Here is a 20821-nt window from a genome sequence, read left to right as displayed (position 1 = left end):
TTAATGAGATATTGTTTGATGAATTGTATTTAATAAGGGTGTTGAGATAGAATTCTCAATTACCTTATCTATATGTATAATTTCCTTCCTGTAATCTTAATTTCAACTATACAATTTATGGATGAATTGATATGTTAGGTAGCATGTTCAATATGTTGATAAAATGCTCAAATGAGTATAGTACTTAGATTGTTTGTTAAATGCCTGTATGATTATCACATGTCTCCACATGTTGTATTTGAGTATGATTGGGACTACTACGTAGTCCAGGCAATCGGTAACAATTCTTGTTCGAGTGGCCGAATTAGTCTTGCCACATTTGATACGTTTGGTGAATCTAAGTCGTACGATGATTGTCGACAGTGGTTAGGCCACGTGGAGTGCTTATGCGCTCCATGTCGATTACTTTAGCATGCGCTCGTACCAATCGAACTTGTCAAATAACCCGATTGGCCTATTGTGTGTTTACCATATATGGACGTTACTGCTTAAATCTAAGGTACCGCTTACCAATGTAAAGCTCGTTTAACCATGGTACGAAGATTCACTAAGACTCATGAGCCGGACATAGTGGTGTATGTGACACCTGGTCAAGTTGTCGGCCTACACTGGGGTGATGAGCCTCCCCATAGTGACCAGTGAGCAACCCAAACTCGTGAGCTAAATATGGTGGTGTATGGGACGCTGTATTCGAGCTGTCGGCGTACACTAAGGTGACGAGCCTTTCCGTAGTGACCTCGAGTATAAACTAGGCCTACACTGAGGTGACGAGCCTCTCCGTAGTGACCTCGTGTAAACTCGTAAACTTACCTATCTACTGCTTTTCATCAGGGGTGATGCCATACAACTTGCCTATCGTATGTGATTAACTAGGATTGATGACCCTAGATGGATCATTATTTGGATAAGTGATATAAAGGGAGGTACCTTAGCTTCCCGAATATGCTGAATGAATAAGCCTAATAAATTACTTGGCTAACATGATCATGCACCACATTGCATGTGCTTTAGCGAAGAAGCGCACATTTAGGGAGTTTGTCATGCACGATCGTGAGATGATATCGCTAAGAGAGTGCAGACGACGACATGCATCATTACTGCATATCATTTCTGCATTAACAAGAGTAATTAGGAAGTGATTACTGTATTAATGTATCATTACTACTTGATTGAATTGATAACATGTTAACCTTTGCCTTATAATACCACTGAGTTGGCCACTTATTCCCACCCTGGGACTGTTTTAAAACACCACCCAGACTCTGGTTTAGATATAGGTGACGATGAAGTCTATGCGACGGGGTTGGACTTTGTAGACTTGGAGGAAGAATTCTCCTACGTTCAGCCCTCAGGAGGGTCTAAGTAGACCTCGTGCTAATTCGATGGGATTATAGGGACTTATGGATTAGTTGAACGCTTTACATTTTGATATTTTGCTCATTTTAAAACAAAACATGTATATATATTCACCCCGGTTACATACTCATACTCCGGAGTTTGTGAATTACTTTCATATTTAGATACTTATGTTTCAGACTTCCGTTGCTTAATTACATTATCTTTGGAATATGATATGTTGTTTTAGTATAATCTCACTCATGTGTAATGTATTAATATGGACGACATCTAAACATCATTATCCATGTTGCATAAGTGATGCACCAGACCTCGGGAGTTGAGCTTTGCTCGACCCCCGATTTTCGGGGCGTTACAAGGTGGGTCCTACCCTCAAGGAAAAACGTATGGATGGTCTGGATATAACCATACCTTGGATCAGACCCTAGAGCATGCTGACATCAATACAACAACTTTTTTCTCCATGGGACCCATCGTCCTTGCTTGGACGGACGGTGTGGATCAACACATCATCAAGGTGGGGTCCACGTCAGTGTGGTCCACCCGTTTGAATCAAAGCTAATATTTATTTTCCTTATGTTCAGCCCTACCTGAAAATAGGCAGCAAGTTGGACAGGGGTTTAGTCCATTTGGGTGGACGGCATGGATCAAATACATCAAGGTGAGCCATGGAATATGGGGGAGAGAGAGAGAGAGAGAGAGAGAGAGAGAGAGAGACGACGTGCAATGGAGGGACCCCGACAGTATGGGCCCTCCCTTCCATGCATTACAACAAACATCAAGTGGGTCCCATTATATGTGAACCCACCAATCAAAAATCAACGGTGGAGATCCTTTCTCCACCAAAATGCAAGGTCTAGATGACCCTTTTTATACAAGGAAATTAAACATCATGATGGGGTCCATGGAGAATGGCCCCATCATGGGATGGATATATGAATCATGGTGGGCCATCGGCTACACCTAGGGTCCAAAGTGAGATCCATACCATCAATCGGTAGGTCCTACTTGGCCCATCATCAAACACAAATGTAAGCCTATAAAACACCATACCGTTCGATCTTCTTGGTCCGATGGAATGCCAAACTCTTTAGTTCTCTCTTTGATGGAGGTTGATGAAGGTTGGAGGGTTGATATGAGAGATGAGAAGGGTAGGAAGTGGGCCACGCACAAAGCTCTCTCACTCCTTGGAAGTGCTTGGACGATTGCTTCTCTTGCTTGGGAGAATGGGTGGAGAATGAGAGAGAGAGAAGGGATGTTGTAAGAGGAGGTGACATGGAGGGTATGAGCTCTCTTGACTTTTGGGGGCATGAGGTGGCATGGGGTATGGATTGCCCTAACTTGTTAGTAAGAAAAGAATGGCTAGTTATGGGTTCATTTGACTTGGTGAAGAGAGAGGTATAGGTGAGTGATGGGATGTACTTGACTTGATTGTTGTGATGGGTCGTAGAGATTCTCTCAGAATCTGCAACGTGCGGCGTTTCTTCGAAATATATGCAGGCCCACAACTCTTAGCTTCAGTATCGCATCGGTACGCAAGACGCGACATTGAAACCGCGGCGATGGTGCAGTCGTGATGGTACAAGTTTTGAATCGAGTCAATTCAGATCTACGGGGTACGACTTAGGATCATGCGCAAACGCCGATTACAGGACGCAGGTTGCCGAAATTCGACAAGGATAATCGCGGGAGTCTATGGAACGATATAGATTAGGATACATGTCTTACAGTGTGTAATTAAATTATGTTCGGGCATGTCAGGTCATATTCGACCAAAATAAATCTGAATACCTATGACCCCAAGCTCTGAATTAGCCAAATTAAGATTAGACCTCTGAAGATTATGTAAACACCTCACCCTAAGCTAACAAGTTGATCAGGTTGGATAGAAATCATAAACCTGACCCAAACCCTAATCCAAACCCCAAACATAATCCAAATCCCGAACCTAGTCAAGCTCAACCAACTCAACAAGTCAAGCTGCCGGGTCAACCCACTGAGTCGACTCACCAAGTGAACTCACCTAGTCAGCCTACCCACCTAACTCACATTGTCAGACACAAACCTAAAACTAACCCAACTAAGAGCCCATTAAAAAACCCCGGAGGTACAACAACTGGCACCAACTTTAGAAGAGTCTTCCACACACTTGAGGGGGCTTACCTGCCAAAACAGGGAGTCCCATGTGGCCTAGGTGGCACCTTCCATGTGGCGGGCTCCCAACTCTGGCAGGGAGCACAGTACGTGTTCATCCTCCCACTTTGCGACCCCTCATCCACGTGCCTCGGTGAATGGACTCCCAGGCCCCTTTATTACACCTAAAATTATGGCACATGCCATTCAATTCAACCCTTAAGATCTTGCCACATGACAATCTCAAATCCAGTCCATCCAAGCCCTTTTTAACCCCAAACTCTGTAAAAATTATGAAAAAATTGTACTCGGAGGCTATAAATAGCCCCCTCCCCTTCTCATTTCAAGTGTAAAAGAATCATTTAATAGTCTTAAAAAACTCTTAAACTCCATCTTAAGTCCTTAGCCCAACCATTCCATCTATCCATCAAAGAGAGGAAAGAGCCGTAGGAAAGAGTCCAACCTAGGTCAAGCTTAATCCAACCCAATCCATAGCCTCCTAAGCCATCAAAACCTCAATCATAGCCTCTTAAGCTATCAAAACCTCAATCATAGACACTTAACTCACTCCCTATGAGACTATCGTCTATCCAACCGTCCAATCATCTATCAGCTTCATCTAATCCCAACATTAGCATTATGCAACACTTATTCCCTTCTCAACCCTTCTCATCAAGCTCATCATTTTTGTACTGCAACTTACACCCAATCAGTATAAATATATGTTCTGTGGCTTGCCGATATAGTTGGATCCTACCCACCAGAAACTTGTACTGGTTAATCACTTTGGCAAGTGGAGGAGTTAGGGTAGATTTATCTAGCCTGAACCAAAGCCTGTCACAAGTGTTGCATCCAACACGGCATTGCATCGTATACATTGCATCATGTACATAACAATCAGCATCCCAATTCAAATGTATGCTTTATGGGTCGACGAATTAATCGGATCTTGTCCATTAAAAACTTGGATTAATTGGCAAGAGGACAATCCAAGATGGTTTATTTAGCGAAAATTACAGCTTGTCGTATTCATTACATTCGACACAGAATCATACACACATTTTACATCACTAGTATGCAATAACCAATCTAATCGTCAAAAGTTTGAGAGATCTCGTGAAAGGTCGTACATCCATATGGGTTGAGTGGGTACCTAACACTTTCCCTCTTTGTAACCATGGTTCTTTACTCAAAATTTCAATCATAGATCAAGGAGTCATCTTAGGGCAAGGAATTCTTAGATTCTCCATCCTAAAATTTTTACAGGGCCTAGCCGACCATGGAATCAGATTAATTGACTAATGGTGACTTCGGTCAAATATAACCTCTTTTATAATCACACATGTAAGCACTTTCAATCCATCGTCACCAGTGTGAGCGCGATCCGCCCAAGGTCCAACATCCACAGATTGGCCTAATTATTCAACCACTAATTATTATAACATTCAGGCAATTTAAGAGGGGGATGGATAGTCTTTCTGAATGAGTCCTTTTTGCCTTAAAGACTATAACTTTTTTATAGTTTATATCATGTTTCTTAGTAAAATAAAAAAGATAAATAAAATAAAAATAAAGAGTTTTATAGTCGATTTTATTAATCCAAGTATTAATATAGTGCCATCATTAAATAAATAAATAAATAAGCAAGCAGAGAAATTACCTACGGCGGTCTAGCGTGAACGATTGTGAAAAATACCAAACATTCATGAAACAGTGGTAGTGTGAGTTTAACAAGACGTGACTAGAGATGTATCGATTAAGAACTTAGTAATATGGGGATTCAACAAGGGGTCGTGGATATTTATACTAACCCACAAGCACAAGTGTACTGTAATGATGCGCTCAACAATATAGAAGCTAAGCTAATAAGCTAAACTTTGAGCTCTGTGCTAACTGTAGCATAGTGTTTAACAAAAGTGAATGAAACTAAGTTAAGAAACTAATAAGTGTTTATGGAGGACGGAAATGATAAACAATGTAGAGCTAAAAGTTTGTGTGTGTTTATGTTGGCACGCATCCCTTAGCTTATTGTCGTGTGCTGCTTTTATAACTTTAGAGAGGTGATGGTGGTGCGTAGAGGTAAGCATCGAGTCGAGTCGGACCGAGTTAGGTCCAACTCGACTCAATCCGGTTTTGCCAACTCCCTGACCCGAACTTGATCTAACTCAGGATCGAGTCCAGTAAGCCTAACTCGATCCGAACCGAATCTTGGCTGGGCTGACCCGAACCGAATCCAACTCGGTTAAAGATATCGAGTTGGATCGAGTTGGCTACGATTTGGATCGGGTCAATGGGTCATTTTAAATTTAATGTTGACGTATCGAAACGGATACCAAGTCTATACTCATGCTCCTACCTCCACAGCTAGCAAAATTTCTAAAATATGTCTTAAAACTCAAAGCTCTAGCAGTATAGCTCTTCAATTGATTGTCATGGCTTACCTAAAATTTATGCCTGAGATCGCCAGTCCTCGAACTGAAAGCTCTCATCCCTCCATCGTCGCCACCCAGCCTCTTGCAAGCACTGATCACAATGCTCTCTAAATCGATGTAGCCCACATCATTGACCCGCTGGTAGTAGAGGTTGATTGGGGAATGTTCTTTGAGCATCCAATCATAGACGTGGACCATGCTGCAGTGAGCGACGTAGCATCCACCATCAGGGTCGGCGTGGATTGCAGTGCCATCACCTGGGGCTTAGCTGACAATCAAGCTAGAGAGACAAAGACGGTTGCCATTGATTGGGCCTCACTTTGCAGAGTGCATATGATCGAGCAGGCCTCATAGAGCGAGGCTTCCTAGTAGAGGAGCTTCTCGGACATTTTCAGTGGGACATGAAGCTCGCCCGTGAGGAGGAGGTGTAGGGGGACGGAGAAGCATGCCGGGTTTCGATCGATGAAGTACTCGTTTGGCCAGTCGGATGGTAGGTTCCAGTCCTCGTCTAGGATACGGGTGGGTTGTTGCCGCTAGATGGATCTTTGCTGCTGGATGGGAAGAGAAGTGGACTGGAGAGGAGAGAGAGGAGGAGGAGGAGGAAGGTTAGGGTTCCGGTCGGGTTCGGCATGACACGGGTAGGGTTGTGGTTGAGAGGTAAAAGTATTTTTTTAAATACTACCCGATATGGATCGTTTTGAGTTTCAAATCGGTTCAAGTTCGACCGGATCGAGTCGGGTCGGGTTACTATGCAACTTGAACTCGACTCGATCGAGATTCAGATCCGGGTGGATCTACTCGATCCAAATCCGACTCTGGCATTCAGATCAAGTCAAGTCGGATCTAACCGAGTCTGATGAGTTGGATCTGCCGAATCGAGTCAGGTCTTGCCTAGCTCTGGTGGTGCGTAAGATCTTGATACTTGCGCAAGATTCCAATTATGTAGTCACCTTATCTGACTCGAATATGGAGTCCTCGTCATATTATACCATCATAAACAATTTGCTTTTATTTCTGAATAGTTTTCCACAGATTATTTGACTTTCTTGTGACTTTTAAAAATATCTCAAATATTCATCCAAAAGAGTTTCCTTGTAAATTAAAATGTAGGACGACAATGTCGTGCATATTATTGACTACGAGAAATCTGACAATGGCATGTCTTTGGCGAAACTTCCTCCGCATGACAACGGTAATGTGTGCCTTGTATCCATTGGTCACGTGTCATGCAAGAGTCAACCACCTTTCGAGTTGTGACCGTGCATACAGTTCTGAGCACCTGGCCTCTTGGCAGGACATGTGTCCATAGCTGATGGGTGTCTGTGGTCTTTCCTACTACGAGTATGTTTCTCTCCCATTTCTGTATGAGTGTGCCAACACATGATGGCTTTTTCTTTTTTTTTTTTATCACTGATTTAGCTACATCAAGCCAATCATAAACACTTTCAAACTTAGATGGCCACACCATGTGAACATTAAAGTTTAAGGTGTGACTATAAATTTTGTGTTGTTTACTACCTAAGTTTGGGATGATTCTCGGGATGAAGTCTCTCCACGTGCACGGACAAGAGTTGCATATTGATATTGCCATGATGTATGTGTTTTAATCCACATCGTCCATCTATTTTAGATCATTATTTCAGGGCACGAGCTAAAAAATGAGGCAAATCCAAATCTCAGGTGGATGGCATGCACCATAGGAAAATAATGGTGATTGAGCACCCACCATTAGAAACTTCCTAGTGCCTATTTTAGTGCCTATTTGTCATTTAGTCGTTGATTGTGTCATACGTACATGGATGAAGGCAAAACACAAATATTAGATTGATAAAAAAAAACTTTTATGATACCCATGATGTTTTTAATGGTAAGAGTTTAGTCATCATTATTTCCTATTATTTATTGTAGTGTGGGATTTATATCTCCCTCATTGTGCTAGGCTCATGTCCTAAAATAAGTTGGGAAAATGGACGAATGACATGAATGAAACACACACATCATGGTAGGGTTCATAGAGCATTGACTCGCTACTTGCAATGTCAATATGCAATCTTCGTCCCATATGCACGGTTTAGAGAGACGTTTCACTAAGGTCAGGTAACACCAAGGGACACAAATTGCTTGCAACAGCCTGTCACAATAAGTTCCTACGATTAGAAGCTAACTGGGGCCTGCTGTGATGTTTGTGAGAAATTCACCATGTCCGTGAGTTTTGCCAACTCATGTTACCAAAAATAAGGCAGATCTAAAACTTAAAGTGGGTTACGTGACAGGAAATAATGAGGATTAAATGTCCATTGTTGAAACATTAGTGGGTGTGAATGCCCCCGTGCAAGCGGTGCCCTCCTTCCCATACTGTCGCTTTATAGTATGTTGTAGTTGGAGTGTGATTTAACTCAAATGTGAAAATACATATGATTTGAGGTCACCACTAGCCAAATGAAGCTTATAATTTACAATTTTCATGAAATTATATAGTCGCTTAAAGGTCAGGGAATCGTGAAATCCCCCAACTTGAATGACTCTCGTGGTTGGTTTGCAATCGTAGATTATGAGTAAGGGCTTCGATGACAGAAAAATATGGGGTTAAGCACCATTTTCTGTCCGCGCCACGTGCAATATCTACTTTACGGGATTTATCGATTATTTGGGGATTCAATGTGATTTTAACTTTACCACATCTAGTCGTACTTCACAAAGTTCAAGACTTCGGGCAGGCCAAATAAAATAAAAGATAAGATAGATGAAGATGGGAGTTGTTGAAATAGATAAAAATATAAGTGAGTGTAGTTTGTGTTTTGGAATGTGAATGAAATGCAATTTGATTTGAAATATTAGGAGAAAAATGGAAGACTTGACACTTCTTTTCATAAAGAGGACCAAATTCCAATTATATTCTCTGACTTCAATAGCTTATTCTTACATGAATATTTGCTCTTTAGTTGGGTAGGGCAACAACATATTCAGGCTTTTTTTCCCTATATTTGATGGAGGTTTTCGGTGGATTTTACACGTGCAACCACCACCTAGTGATCGTACACTAATCCCTAACCCCATCTATTCTCCTAATTAGGCTAACCGTTTGTCACAACCCTTTGTTATTTTTTATGGCTCACCATTGTGCTGTTTAAATAGACCTTTGATTGGCCATTCAAAAGTCAATTGTAGGCTATAAGTGCTCTTTATGCCTGCCGGGGATTTTTTATTTTTATTTTTAAATAATCACAATTTGCAACACCATTAGTTACTTTGGACAATCAGTTCCTGATCGAAGGGTTTGTTGTAGGATGTCTTTTTCTGCATAGAAAACAATATGTACTGGGAAGTTCCACAATTTCGAGGTTGGGATGGGCGGCCATGGTTTACCCTTTACTAGGTTTGGCATTGACCGATCGGATCTGGTGATCATCTCCGGGAGGTTTTGGGGTAACTCGACTAGTTTGGAATTTTGGTACCTTTAGAGCATGACAAATGCGACATGATCAAGGATGTGCGTAACCAACGCTTCTGGATTACTCAGACAATTGGCTAATATACATTACCATAGGCTTTTGGGCCCATCAACTTGACCCATTAATCATTCCTAGGTCGTGCCTAGGTCCATTTCTATCCAGTCGATCTGAATTTTTAGGCCCTTTTAGATTAGTCGGAGACACCCTATTGAAGAGCTGTGCATTTCGGGTAGATGAGGAGTCTCGATAGTTTGGTCAAGATCGGACCGAGCAGACCCTTAATCTATCGATCCGGTCCATTAGTCATCACATGGTTTGCCTGAAGTATATCGTGTCCAACTTGCACAGTCGTCCATTGGGTATCGAGTTGTACAAAGATGTTTTCATCAAAGCTTATCCGAAGTTAAGAGTAGTTAGTTTAACCTCTTTTTTTTTTTTGTGAGGTGTCTGTGATGAGGCTACTAAAGTTTTTGATTAAGCAAATATTCCTATTTTTTCAGCTCATCCTTGAAAATTTTTTGATTAGGCTAATATTTTTGTGTTTTCAGTTCATGATAATGGGGATAGCCCTATGAATAGTTTGGATGACATATAAACATTACCCAAGAACTTAGGGAGGTTTCAACAATGGGCACTTCCCAACATACCATGGGCCCGCCAATCTCGATGTGTATGTACTCTAGCTGACAACCCTTTAAAAGCAGGTGGGCCCCTCTTTAATAGGGAACCGGCTTCACCGAACAAATAACTCTTTGAAAGTTTTCACATATGATAGTCTTTATGTAACAGTAGCACGTGATCTAATCAAATCTTACTTTGTTAAGGTTTATTACGTTGGGTGAGGCCTTGATGGGGAAATCAACTCTCCTTGACAAGCATTTACCATGCTATTGTAACCTTATGAAACTCATTAATTACCCGACGTAATCTGCTCCCATGGTTTGGATTCCACGTGTGTACATCATAGGTAGGCCATGTTGCTAGGAGTATGGTACTCGCCATACCCCAGAAAGTACGGTAACGGATTAGGTGCGGCCCCAACCTCACCCAACAAGGTGTGGCCTCACTGTATGGCCTACCTTGACATATGTACTATGTATCCACTCCGGCCATCCATTTTCTAAATTATTTTAAAGCATGAACCCAAAAATAAGCAATCCAAGTCTCAAACCATAAAACATGAGATGGTGGTGATTGACCATTAAATACTTCTTGTGGGCCACATAAGTTTTGGATCAAGCTCATATTTACTTTTTTTTTTCCTTCATCCGGGTTTGTAAGACCCTATCAAAACGTTGGATGGCAATTCAATGTTATGGTGGGCATCATGAAAATTTTAATGGTGGCCATTCAGTCACCGTTGTTTCCTATGGCTATGGCATTTCCCACATGAGATCTCGATATGCCTCATTTTTTATAACACTTTCTAAAAATGAGACAAAAAATGGATGTACAACCTGGATATACAATACATACATCAAGGCGGACCCCACAGTCAAGGCCGCACATTGTTAGGTGAGGCCGGGGCCGCACGTAATCCACTCTCGAAAATGGAGTGCGGATTGCATGTGCCCCGAGCTGCGTGGGCCCGTAGAGATGTTTGAGATAAATCAGCTCCGTTCATCTGTTTTTGAAAGACAGCAATAGGTCATGATTCCAAAATCAGGAAGATCTAAAACTCATGTGAGATATACCACACCAAGCAGTGGGGATTGAACACTTGGTGGTGATTGAAGTCTTGTGTCATGATGATGTTTATTCATGTATTTTATCTGAGTGGTAATAATTCTATGGATGTTTGGATGGCATATAAATATCATGGTCAACTCAGGAAAGGTTTCACATAGATTTTCGTAACAAATCCACTCCGTTCATATGCCTTTAAAGACCACAATAGAATCAGGATATGAAAAACAGGCATATCCAAAGCTTATGTGGGCCATGCCACATGAAACGGTGGGGATTGAATGGTTGGGAGTGACAGAAGTCCTGTATCAGATGATATTTCATAAAGTTTATCTGAATGGTAATAAACACGTGAATGGTTTGGATGACATTTAAATATCATGTTCAGCTCAAGGAAGGTTTCAACTGTGAACGCTTATGTTCCCACTGTTTCATCTTTTCTAGCCAACCTGAGTTTTATATCTGCTTTATTTTTAAAAATCTATCATAATATTGTCTGTTTCATCTTTTCTAGCCCACCTAAGTTTTATATCTGCTTTATTTTAAAAAATCTATCCTATTATTGTCTTTAAAACGTATGGACGGAATGGATTTGTCACAAACATCTCTATTAGCCCACACAACCTTAGGCAAAGGTATATCTTTGTGCCCGGGGCACATACAATCCGCTCTCGTAAATGGCAGTGAATTTGCCGAGTAGCACCAATTGCACTAGGGATCGGATTAGGTACGGCCGGACCGACATAATATGGTGCGATCCTGACCATGGGGCCCACTTTAATGTATCTATTGTATATTTATGTAGTTTATTAAGTTTCGAAATATTACTTTAACACACTAGACCAAAAATGAAGCAATCTCATGTGGAGCATACTATAGGAAACATTGGTGATTGAACGCTTACCATTAAAAACTTCCTAAGGCCCACCACAATGCCCACTGTAATGTTTATTTGCCATCCAACCTGTTTATAGTTTTACAAAAAATTAGATGCAGGAAAAAACAAAAATAAGCTTGATCCAAAACTTTTATGGCTTACAATAAATTTTTAACGGGTAGTCAAGACTATCTCGTGTACTGTAGTCCGGCTCAGATTTTTTTTTTGAGTCATTTTTTTATCAGAAATGAGCTAAAAAAGTGGATGTACGGAGTGGATATACAATAAATACATAAAAGTGGGTTACATGGTTAGTATGACACTTGTTGGATTATGCTCGCATCTAATTGCTACATTTGTAATGAGGATATTAATTAAAACAACCCTCAATTATGATGTTATAAAAGTTATGATATCATCATATGAAGTCATTATTATTATTATAGCCCTCTTGCATTATTTGACTTTTTTCAAGATGAAAATGCTTTTCTGTAAGTTATTTATTCATACAGCAATAACTTTTCTCATAAGTTGATAGAGCCTTTTGAGAATTGGGATGTAAGCCCTGCTAAATCAACTATTGGAGCTACTCCTCAGTCGATCTAATCTGTTCACTTTAATCGGAAAGTCGTGAACACACAATATGGTCATTTTAAGTTTTTTAAGCTGCCTGTAACCAGCAACTACATCAGCATTGTACACTAATTTCATACTATTTCCAACAGTATGGTCCACTTGTGATGAGTTTTTTCCCTCAAACTTCGGCAAAATGGCATGAAATTAAAACTCATTCCATGTTGATGACTTGGATATGCTCCAAGACGATCCAATGGCCTCACATCGGGCCTATGTGGGTTCAAAAGGTGGGGCCCTTATATGGGAAGGCCTTTTGTCATTTTATTCTTTTTCGTTCATTTTTATTTTACAGGAGGAGACCACATGAAGATCTGAAGCCTTATTGGCAGATGATAGTTGCATGGACAAACGTTACACTCCCTGACGATGACAAAAAATTGTAGCCAACCTTTAACAAAGTTTAACAAAGTTTTAGCAAAACTTCGGGTGCAAAAGAGAGTTTTTTAAGTTCTCCTGTCACAATCTCCAATGTAGAAGTTATGGCAAGCACACGTAAGTTCTTTTATATGTTATATTTGTTTTTGTTGGTGGGTGTCAATGGTGAGAGTTTGTGATAGGGAGGAGGGTGTGGTGATTCCTTTATAGTTGTTTTTTAAAATTTGGTTAGATATGAATGGTGAGAGTTTGTGAAATGGAAGAGGTTATGGGAGAATATTGCAATGAATGGATTTTTGCAATTGAAGAATGTTATAATGGATTAATATTGTAATGAAAAATGGTGTCTAAATGAGATGATTTTAAAGTAATTCGAAAGTTCATTGAGTTACATTTCCAACGAGCATAAGATAACCAAAATCGACATGTAACGAGGTAGTCGCGACCGTTTTCATATGATTGGCGATCCAATGTGCATACCAGCAATCCACAATCCTTGATAAACTTTAGGCCCACTTTTGGGTAATCAAATCAAATGATGTTAAGATGAGGTGATCTCAAAACTATTTGAATATTCATCAAATTATTTTTCTAACGAGTACAAGATCTAATTATCCACATTGAACATTAGTTAACCACAGTTAATATCGGCAATCCTCGTTAAAATTTGACAATCCATAGTAAATATTGGTGATACTCACTTTGGATTGCTAATACACATTGTGGATGTCAATCCGATGAGAATGGCGAGAACTCCCTCATAATAGGTTTGATTTGGTTGATATTGTACTAAATGGAAAGGTAATTTAATAAAATTTCAAATGACTATTGAAATAACTCATTTAGATACTATTTGATTGTCCAAAAGGGGCCTAAAGTTTATAAAGGACCGAGGATCGCCGGTACACACTATGGAACATTGGTCCCACAAAAACGGTCACAACTCATTTGTTGCATGTCTGATTTATATGATTTTGTAATCATAAGAAATATTATTTGATGAACTTTTTAAATAGATTTGGAATCACACCATTTAAATACTAAATGATTGTCCAAAAGTAAGCCCATGGTTACTATGGATCGTTGATACTTATTGTGCATCACCGATACTCATCGTGGATTGTTGGCCCCACACAAATTATTATAAATCCCTCGTTACATGTCCAATTTGAGCGATTTTAAATTTGTTAGAAATGTAACTTGACCAGCTTTCAAATGTCTTTAGAATTACCTCATTTATATACCATTTGATTATCAAAAAGTGACCCAAAGTTCACCTATTTCGATATCTCATTTGGTGATAAATGTCATCATGAACTTTGGGCCCACTTCTGGGTAACCAAATAGTATATAAATGAGGTGATTCTGATATTATTTAAAAGTTCATCAAAATACGTTTTCAACAAGTATAAGATCACCTACATCAAAATTGTAACAAGAGAGTTATTACCGTTTTTATAGGATCAACAATTTACAGCAAGTACTGACGATACACAATGATTATCAGTGGTCTAAGTAATTTTGGGCCCACTTTTGGGCAATTAAATGGTGTCTAAATGAGATAATTTAAAGTCATTTGAAAGTTCATCAAGTTACGTTTTCATCGAGTACAAGATCGTCTAAATTAGACATGTAACAAGGGAGTTACATGATCATTTCCGTGGGATCCACGACTCATTGGGAGTTATGACTGTTCATCCATTCAAACTTCCTTCCACTATAACATTCATCAATCACAACACTCATCAATTACAATATTTAACATATTCATCCATTACAACATTATTCAATTTCAAATTTCATTAATTACAACATTCTTCCATTATAAAATTTCATGCATTTCACGAATTCTCATCATTCATACCCAAAAAAAAAAATTATAAAGGGAACCACTGCACCCTCCTCCATTTCATAAACTCCCATTAATATTAATACCCATCAATAAGAACAAAAACAACACACATAAGTCACTATTATCTAAACCTAAACCTACCTTTGGCCGTCATGTCTTCTACATCGGAGAGTGTAGTTATAAATCTTTAAAAAATATTTAAAAACTCATTGAAATTGAGGGAATGACGCCGAATGCATGTTGAAAGCTCGTCGGAGTGGGTCCCATGGAGGTGAAAATGGTTATAACCGGCAAATGGTCCCCTCCCAAGAAAAAGGAAGAATAACATAAAAAATGGCCAAATGGCCTTTTCCATAAAAGGAACCCACCTATTGAACCCATCCCACGTTTTATGTGGGGCCCACTAAATCATTTTTGTAGCATATCCAAGTTCTTCACATGAAATGGGTTTTAATTTCATACAATCTGCTGAAGCTTAAAAGAAAAACTTATCACGAGTAGACTACACCAATGGAAACAGTATGAAATTACCGCATAATGCTTATGCATTTATGGGCCATAAATAACTTCAATATTTTTTATACATGACTATACTATGGGTTCACGACTTTTTAATTTTAAATTACTAAAGTGAGTGGATTAGATCGGGCGAGGGGTGGCCTCAACTTTTGATTTAGTGAGGCTTTATTATTAAAAGGTTCTCTCGACTTCCGTGAAAAAACTATCACTGTATAAGTGAACGATAATCGAACCAAATGGTTGACAAATCCAAGTGCATGGTTGAGATGTAGTAATAACTTTGTATGACCGATGTTGAAACCTCAGGAAATGAGAAACACAACTTATAACCAATATATGGCTAAACATGTTGTCTAAGTTTTTAATCCAGCGAATTGGTCAAGGGTTTAGAAAAATAATAAAAGACTAAGGATCTAAGAATTTACTCATAACAATCATAGTATCTTATTAATTGATTATTTAACTTTTATAGCTCGATTAGAATTGAAGTATTATCATATACAATTGGAATATAATTCCGTTAAACCAATAATCAACACCTATAAGATATGATTTCAATGAACGATTTTTTTATGAAGCATATAGACATAAATTGTAAGAAATCAAGAGTGTCTAAAGTATTCTTATGCAGCAATAGATCAATCAATTATACACACTGATTCCTTCTCCAATTCAATCTAAGCAATTGTTAAATTAAAACATCATTTGCAAAATTTGTTCACAACAAATTCATAAATCAACAATTAAAAGACTTTAAACTAAAATTCAAATTAATTTCAATATGTTGTTATAATTCAAGCCGTTGTTATTGAAATAAATAAATTAAATATTATAATTAACTATAATATTCATCCACTAGCCTTGATTGAGAGATTAGCCCAACATGACTAACATCATATAATAAAAATAAAATAAAATTTAAAAATGACATACTAAATTTAAGGGATTGAATAAGAAGGATGGCTCCATGAAAGCTCCACCATCCATTGATCTCTCTCCCCAGCCCTAATTCATAATTGGAAGAGTTTAAAACATACATTTAAATAGGAAATTTCACATCTACTTTGAACTGAGTATAGATTCATGCACTTTTGTTATGCATTAGTCGCATCGACTGTAGCCTTCGGTCGCATTGAACATCACTTTGGTTGGACAGAATCTGCCTTTCGATTGCAGCCAAAATTCCTTAAATTCATTTTGAAGTCTATGTCTCATTAGGTCAGACCGAACTCTCATTTGGTGGCATTGGATCTAACTTTAGTTGCACTGAAGCGTTGAGCCGAATTATGTATGAAAATCACTTTTTTTCATTGAACTATTTTGTGCACTTTCAGTCAAATAGAACCAACCTCAAGTGGGACCGAACAGTATATTATTTATGTTAATGTACTATGTGATTTTTTAGTATTTTCTCTATCACTTGCACTTGATTTTTTTTGGAACCTTAGCAGTTGATATCTTCAATGATGTCCTCCAAATATTTAATTTTAATATTCAATAATGTCCTCTAGATATTTAATTTTAATATTCAATAATGTCCTCCAAATTTCTAATTATTCATTAATCATTATTTTGAGATTTAATTCCTCCATTTAAACACGTATTTATCTTAGGCTTTTGAATTATCTTGCACGTAGAAAACACATGTTGTAAATTAATTTGACACTTAAATACAGGTGAAACTAGTGTAATTAAGAGGATAACTATGCAATATTTAGATATACTCAGATGGCTAGCAAAGTGGTATTTTCATATTAAGAAAAAGTAGAATAGTGTACAATGGCTAAAATAATAATGGTTTTAAATACCGCTATTATTGCCTCCATGACGTCATAATTAAGGACTATTTTAACAAGGGACAATCTTATCATGGGCTCATGATGATATATGTGTTTTATCTCTACCATAGTTTTATTTGAAAAATTCATTTTAGAGCATAAGCCTAAAAAGAAGGTAAATTGAAGGCTAAATTAGACCACACCACAAATGCAATGGTGACGAAAGACTGATCCCATGGTGAGGTTAACTTTCCATCCAACCTGATTATAAGTCAGGTAGGCATGTTGGACGAATGGAAAACATAAATATCAGCTTAATTGAAAAATTCTGTTCTCGTGAACGTTGTTCTAAGATCCTCACTGATTTTTTCAAGCTATGGTACATTATAATAATCAATCTACATTTTTTTTAAAAATTCATCATCTAAAATGATTTTTTAAAATGGATAAACTGGGTGGATAAAAACAAATACATTACAATGATGGCCACAAAGCCCCTGACAAGACCATTTGTCTTCATTAGACAGAGATTGCATATGCCAGAGCCAAGTGGCTATTAACTGCGCTCTATGGGCCCATCACATATATGTCTTGTCTAGGCCATTCATCCATTTTCGTAGACTATTTTATATCACGAGCCCAAAAATTGGGCAGATCTAAATCTCATATGGACCACATAACAGGATAGAGTGGTGATTGGACACTCACCATTAAAAACATCTCAGGGCCAACTAAGTCTTAGATTAATCTAATATTTGTGTTCTCTCTTCATCCAGGTGTGCTTGATATGATCAACATGTTGGGTGACGAATCACCATTACAGTGAACTTTTGGGAAGTTTTAATAGTGGACATTCAATGGTGTAGTTCCCTCGAGTTCTAGATATCCCTCATTTTTTTGGGATCAATCACTATGATGATATGGAAAAGTAGTGGATAGTTTAGATAAAGCACATATATTATGCAGGGCCCACGAGCACTGCCAGTAGCCAGAAGTGGATTGGTTGGTGTACCACACACCAACTATATAGTTGCTGTAGGTATGTGTCGTGCGAACGAGCATTAACGCTCCTCGAGCTCTAAGTTATACGAACGGTTCAAAAGAGATTAAAGTTTTATGGGCCCCACAGTGATGTATTTATTATATATATACTGTTCATTTATTTTTTGAGATCATTTTATAGCATTATTCAAAAAAGGAATGATATCCAAAGATCATCTGGACCACTCCATAAATAGCAGGGAGATGATGATTTTCATCATTAAAAATTTTACAGGGCCAACCATAGCGTTTACTTTCCATCTAATCTGTTCATAAGGTTACAAAGACTTGAATGAAGAGGAAAAATAAACTTCATATTGATCCAAAACTTCTGTGACCCCAAAAAGGGTTTCAATGGTAGACTTTCACTCCCCTCACTGCTTTTTGTAGTGTGGTCCACTTGATAATTAGTTCTGTATTATTTTTCGTCTCAAGCCTTGAGAAGAGCTCACCAAATGGATGAACAATTTAGATATAACACATACCTGATAATCAAACCCACAAAACTTGCTGACATTAATACAACAGCTGTATAGCTGGTGTGAGGTACACCAGCCACTCCACCTCGCTACGGATGCGGATTTCTTGCGAGAGCCTTTACCAGAAAGTTGCTGCACAAGGATGCTGGGTGGGGCCACCACCATAGTTTTTGTGAAATATATTTTGTTCATCCGTTTTGCAAAAAAATTTTAGGTCAAGCTACAAAAAGTGAGGTTGATCTAAAACTCAACATGAGAGGAAACAGTAAGAATTCAGTTAGAAAGGTTGAAACATTTTTATGACCATAAAATCTTTGTTTAAGGTTAAATTTTTTGTATTTTCATTCATTGTGTTAATAACTTTATAAACAGCTTGGATGGCATATAAACATCAATGCAGAGCCTAGGAACGCTTCAACGGTAGGTATTTCTTTAGCAGGAAATCCGCGTCCCCGCGCTACTGAAGCTGTTAGTGCGCAATCCGCGTCCGTCTACTGAGGTGCTGGCGGACGCGAGTTTCGTTCCTGCGCAAGGATGCTGCGTGGGACCCACCGAGATGTTTGTATAAAATCCCCACTGTCCATTCGTTTTGAGAGATCATTTTAGGTCATAATACCCAAAAATAGATTTATATAATACTCATATGGGCCACACGAGAGGAAACATTGGGTATTCAGTGAGAACCGTTGAAACATTATTTTGGCCATAAAAGTTCTATATCAAGCTATATTTTTGGTGTTTTCACTTCATCACATTTGGAATGACATTATAAACGGTTTGGATAGCATATAAACATTAAGATGGAGTCTAGGAAGGTTTCAACGGTAGGAATTTCTTTTCCCAATTTTCCCTCTGGTGTGACCCACTTGAGTTTTGTATCCACCTAATTTTTGGTCGCACGTCTTAAAATAAGCTCTCAAAACCGATGGACGGAATGAATTTCTATCATACATTGCAGTGGGCCCCACCCAATGTACTTGCGCAGGAACTTCCTGCGAAAGGCTTTCGCAGGAAATCCGCGTCCGGTGCTGGTGGGGGTAGTACCCAATCACCGCCCAGCTGCAGTTGCCGACTGTCCTTGCCCGGCCTCGTGCGACGGAGGTCTATTAGAATACATAACGACCTATTGCAATATGACACGTCAGGGCTTTAGCCAGTAGTTCCAGAATCATGTTTCAATATTACAAACCGTTGGTCTGACGTTGGATGGTTGACAGTTAATGATAAAATCATAAAAACTTAGATCGGAATATGTTAACCCTTGGATCATTTGTATTATCTTCTTCCACATGCGGTCGGCCTCAGTTTAATGGAAGTAATCAAATGTTTGAAATCTTTCCATCTGAAAATTCTTTTGGTATGTCCCATCCATTGTAAGGCCCATTATATCAACGGCATGGATCATTCAAATGTACTATGACGATAATGTCACAATGTATCCTTCCGCAATGTTCAGGATGTATTCCCGCAAACACCCGTACGGAGCGGATTAGGTGCGGCCCTGGCCTCAACCAAGACGGTGCACCATTTATCGTGGGGCCCATATGGATGTATTTTTTCGATATCCACACCGTCCATACGTTTTGACAGATAATTTTAAGGTATGAGCCCAAAATTGAAGCAGATCCAATTCTTATATAGGCCATAACATTTTTGGACCTTTAACGATCAATCAACACTCTTTCCTAAGTTATAGTCTACATGAGATTTGGATCTTCTCTATTTTTGGGCTCACGTGCTTAAATGATCTGTTAAACAGATGGACGGCACGGATATAAAATATATATATCAAGGTGGGCCTCATTGTAAGGACGTACCGTCTTTGGTGCGGCCGGGGCAGTACCTAATCCGCTCCTACCTCCGTAGGCAAAATCATAGCTGCTGCTGCTTCCCACTAGCACCGTACCATATACGAAAAAAGAAAAAACATCGTGGGTGAATTTTCATACATTCACATACAGCGGTTTCTTTTACAATAAAAAAGATGACACTGGAGGGCGTGAATGATGATACGCAGTCACTCACAAATTACCTAAAAACAGTAAACACGGATTACAATTAATTTAAATAAAACCATCCACATTATATCTACCGGTGTAGATATCCGATGAACCAAAACACCCCATTTTCGATAATCTGATCATTAGATTGATTGACATTTATTAAACGGTTAAAAATTTAAAAAAATCCAATAGTCTTATTTCA

This window comes from Magnolia sinica, chromosome 3 (genome assembly GCF_029962835.1).
Source record: "Magnolia sinica isolate HGM2019 chromosome 3, MsV1, whole genome shotgun sequence".
NCBI classification, from domain to species: domain Eukaryota; kingdom Viridiplantae; phylum Streptophyta; class Magnoliopsida; order Magnoliales; family Magnoliaceae; genus Magnolia; species Magnolia sinica.
The sequence above is the reverse complement of the archived record's forward strand: the minus strand, read 5'-3'. Positions refer to the sequence as shown.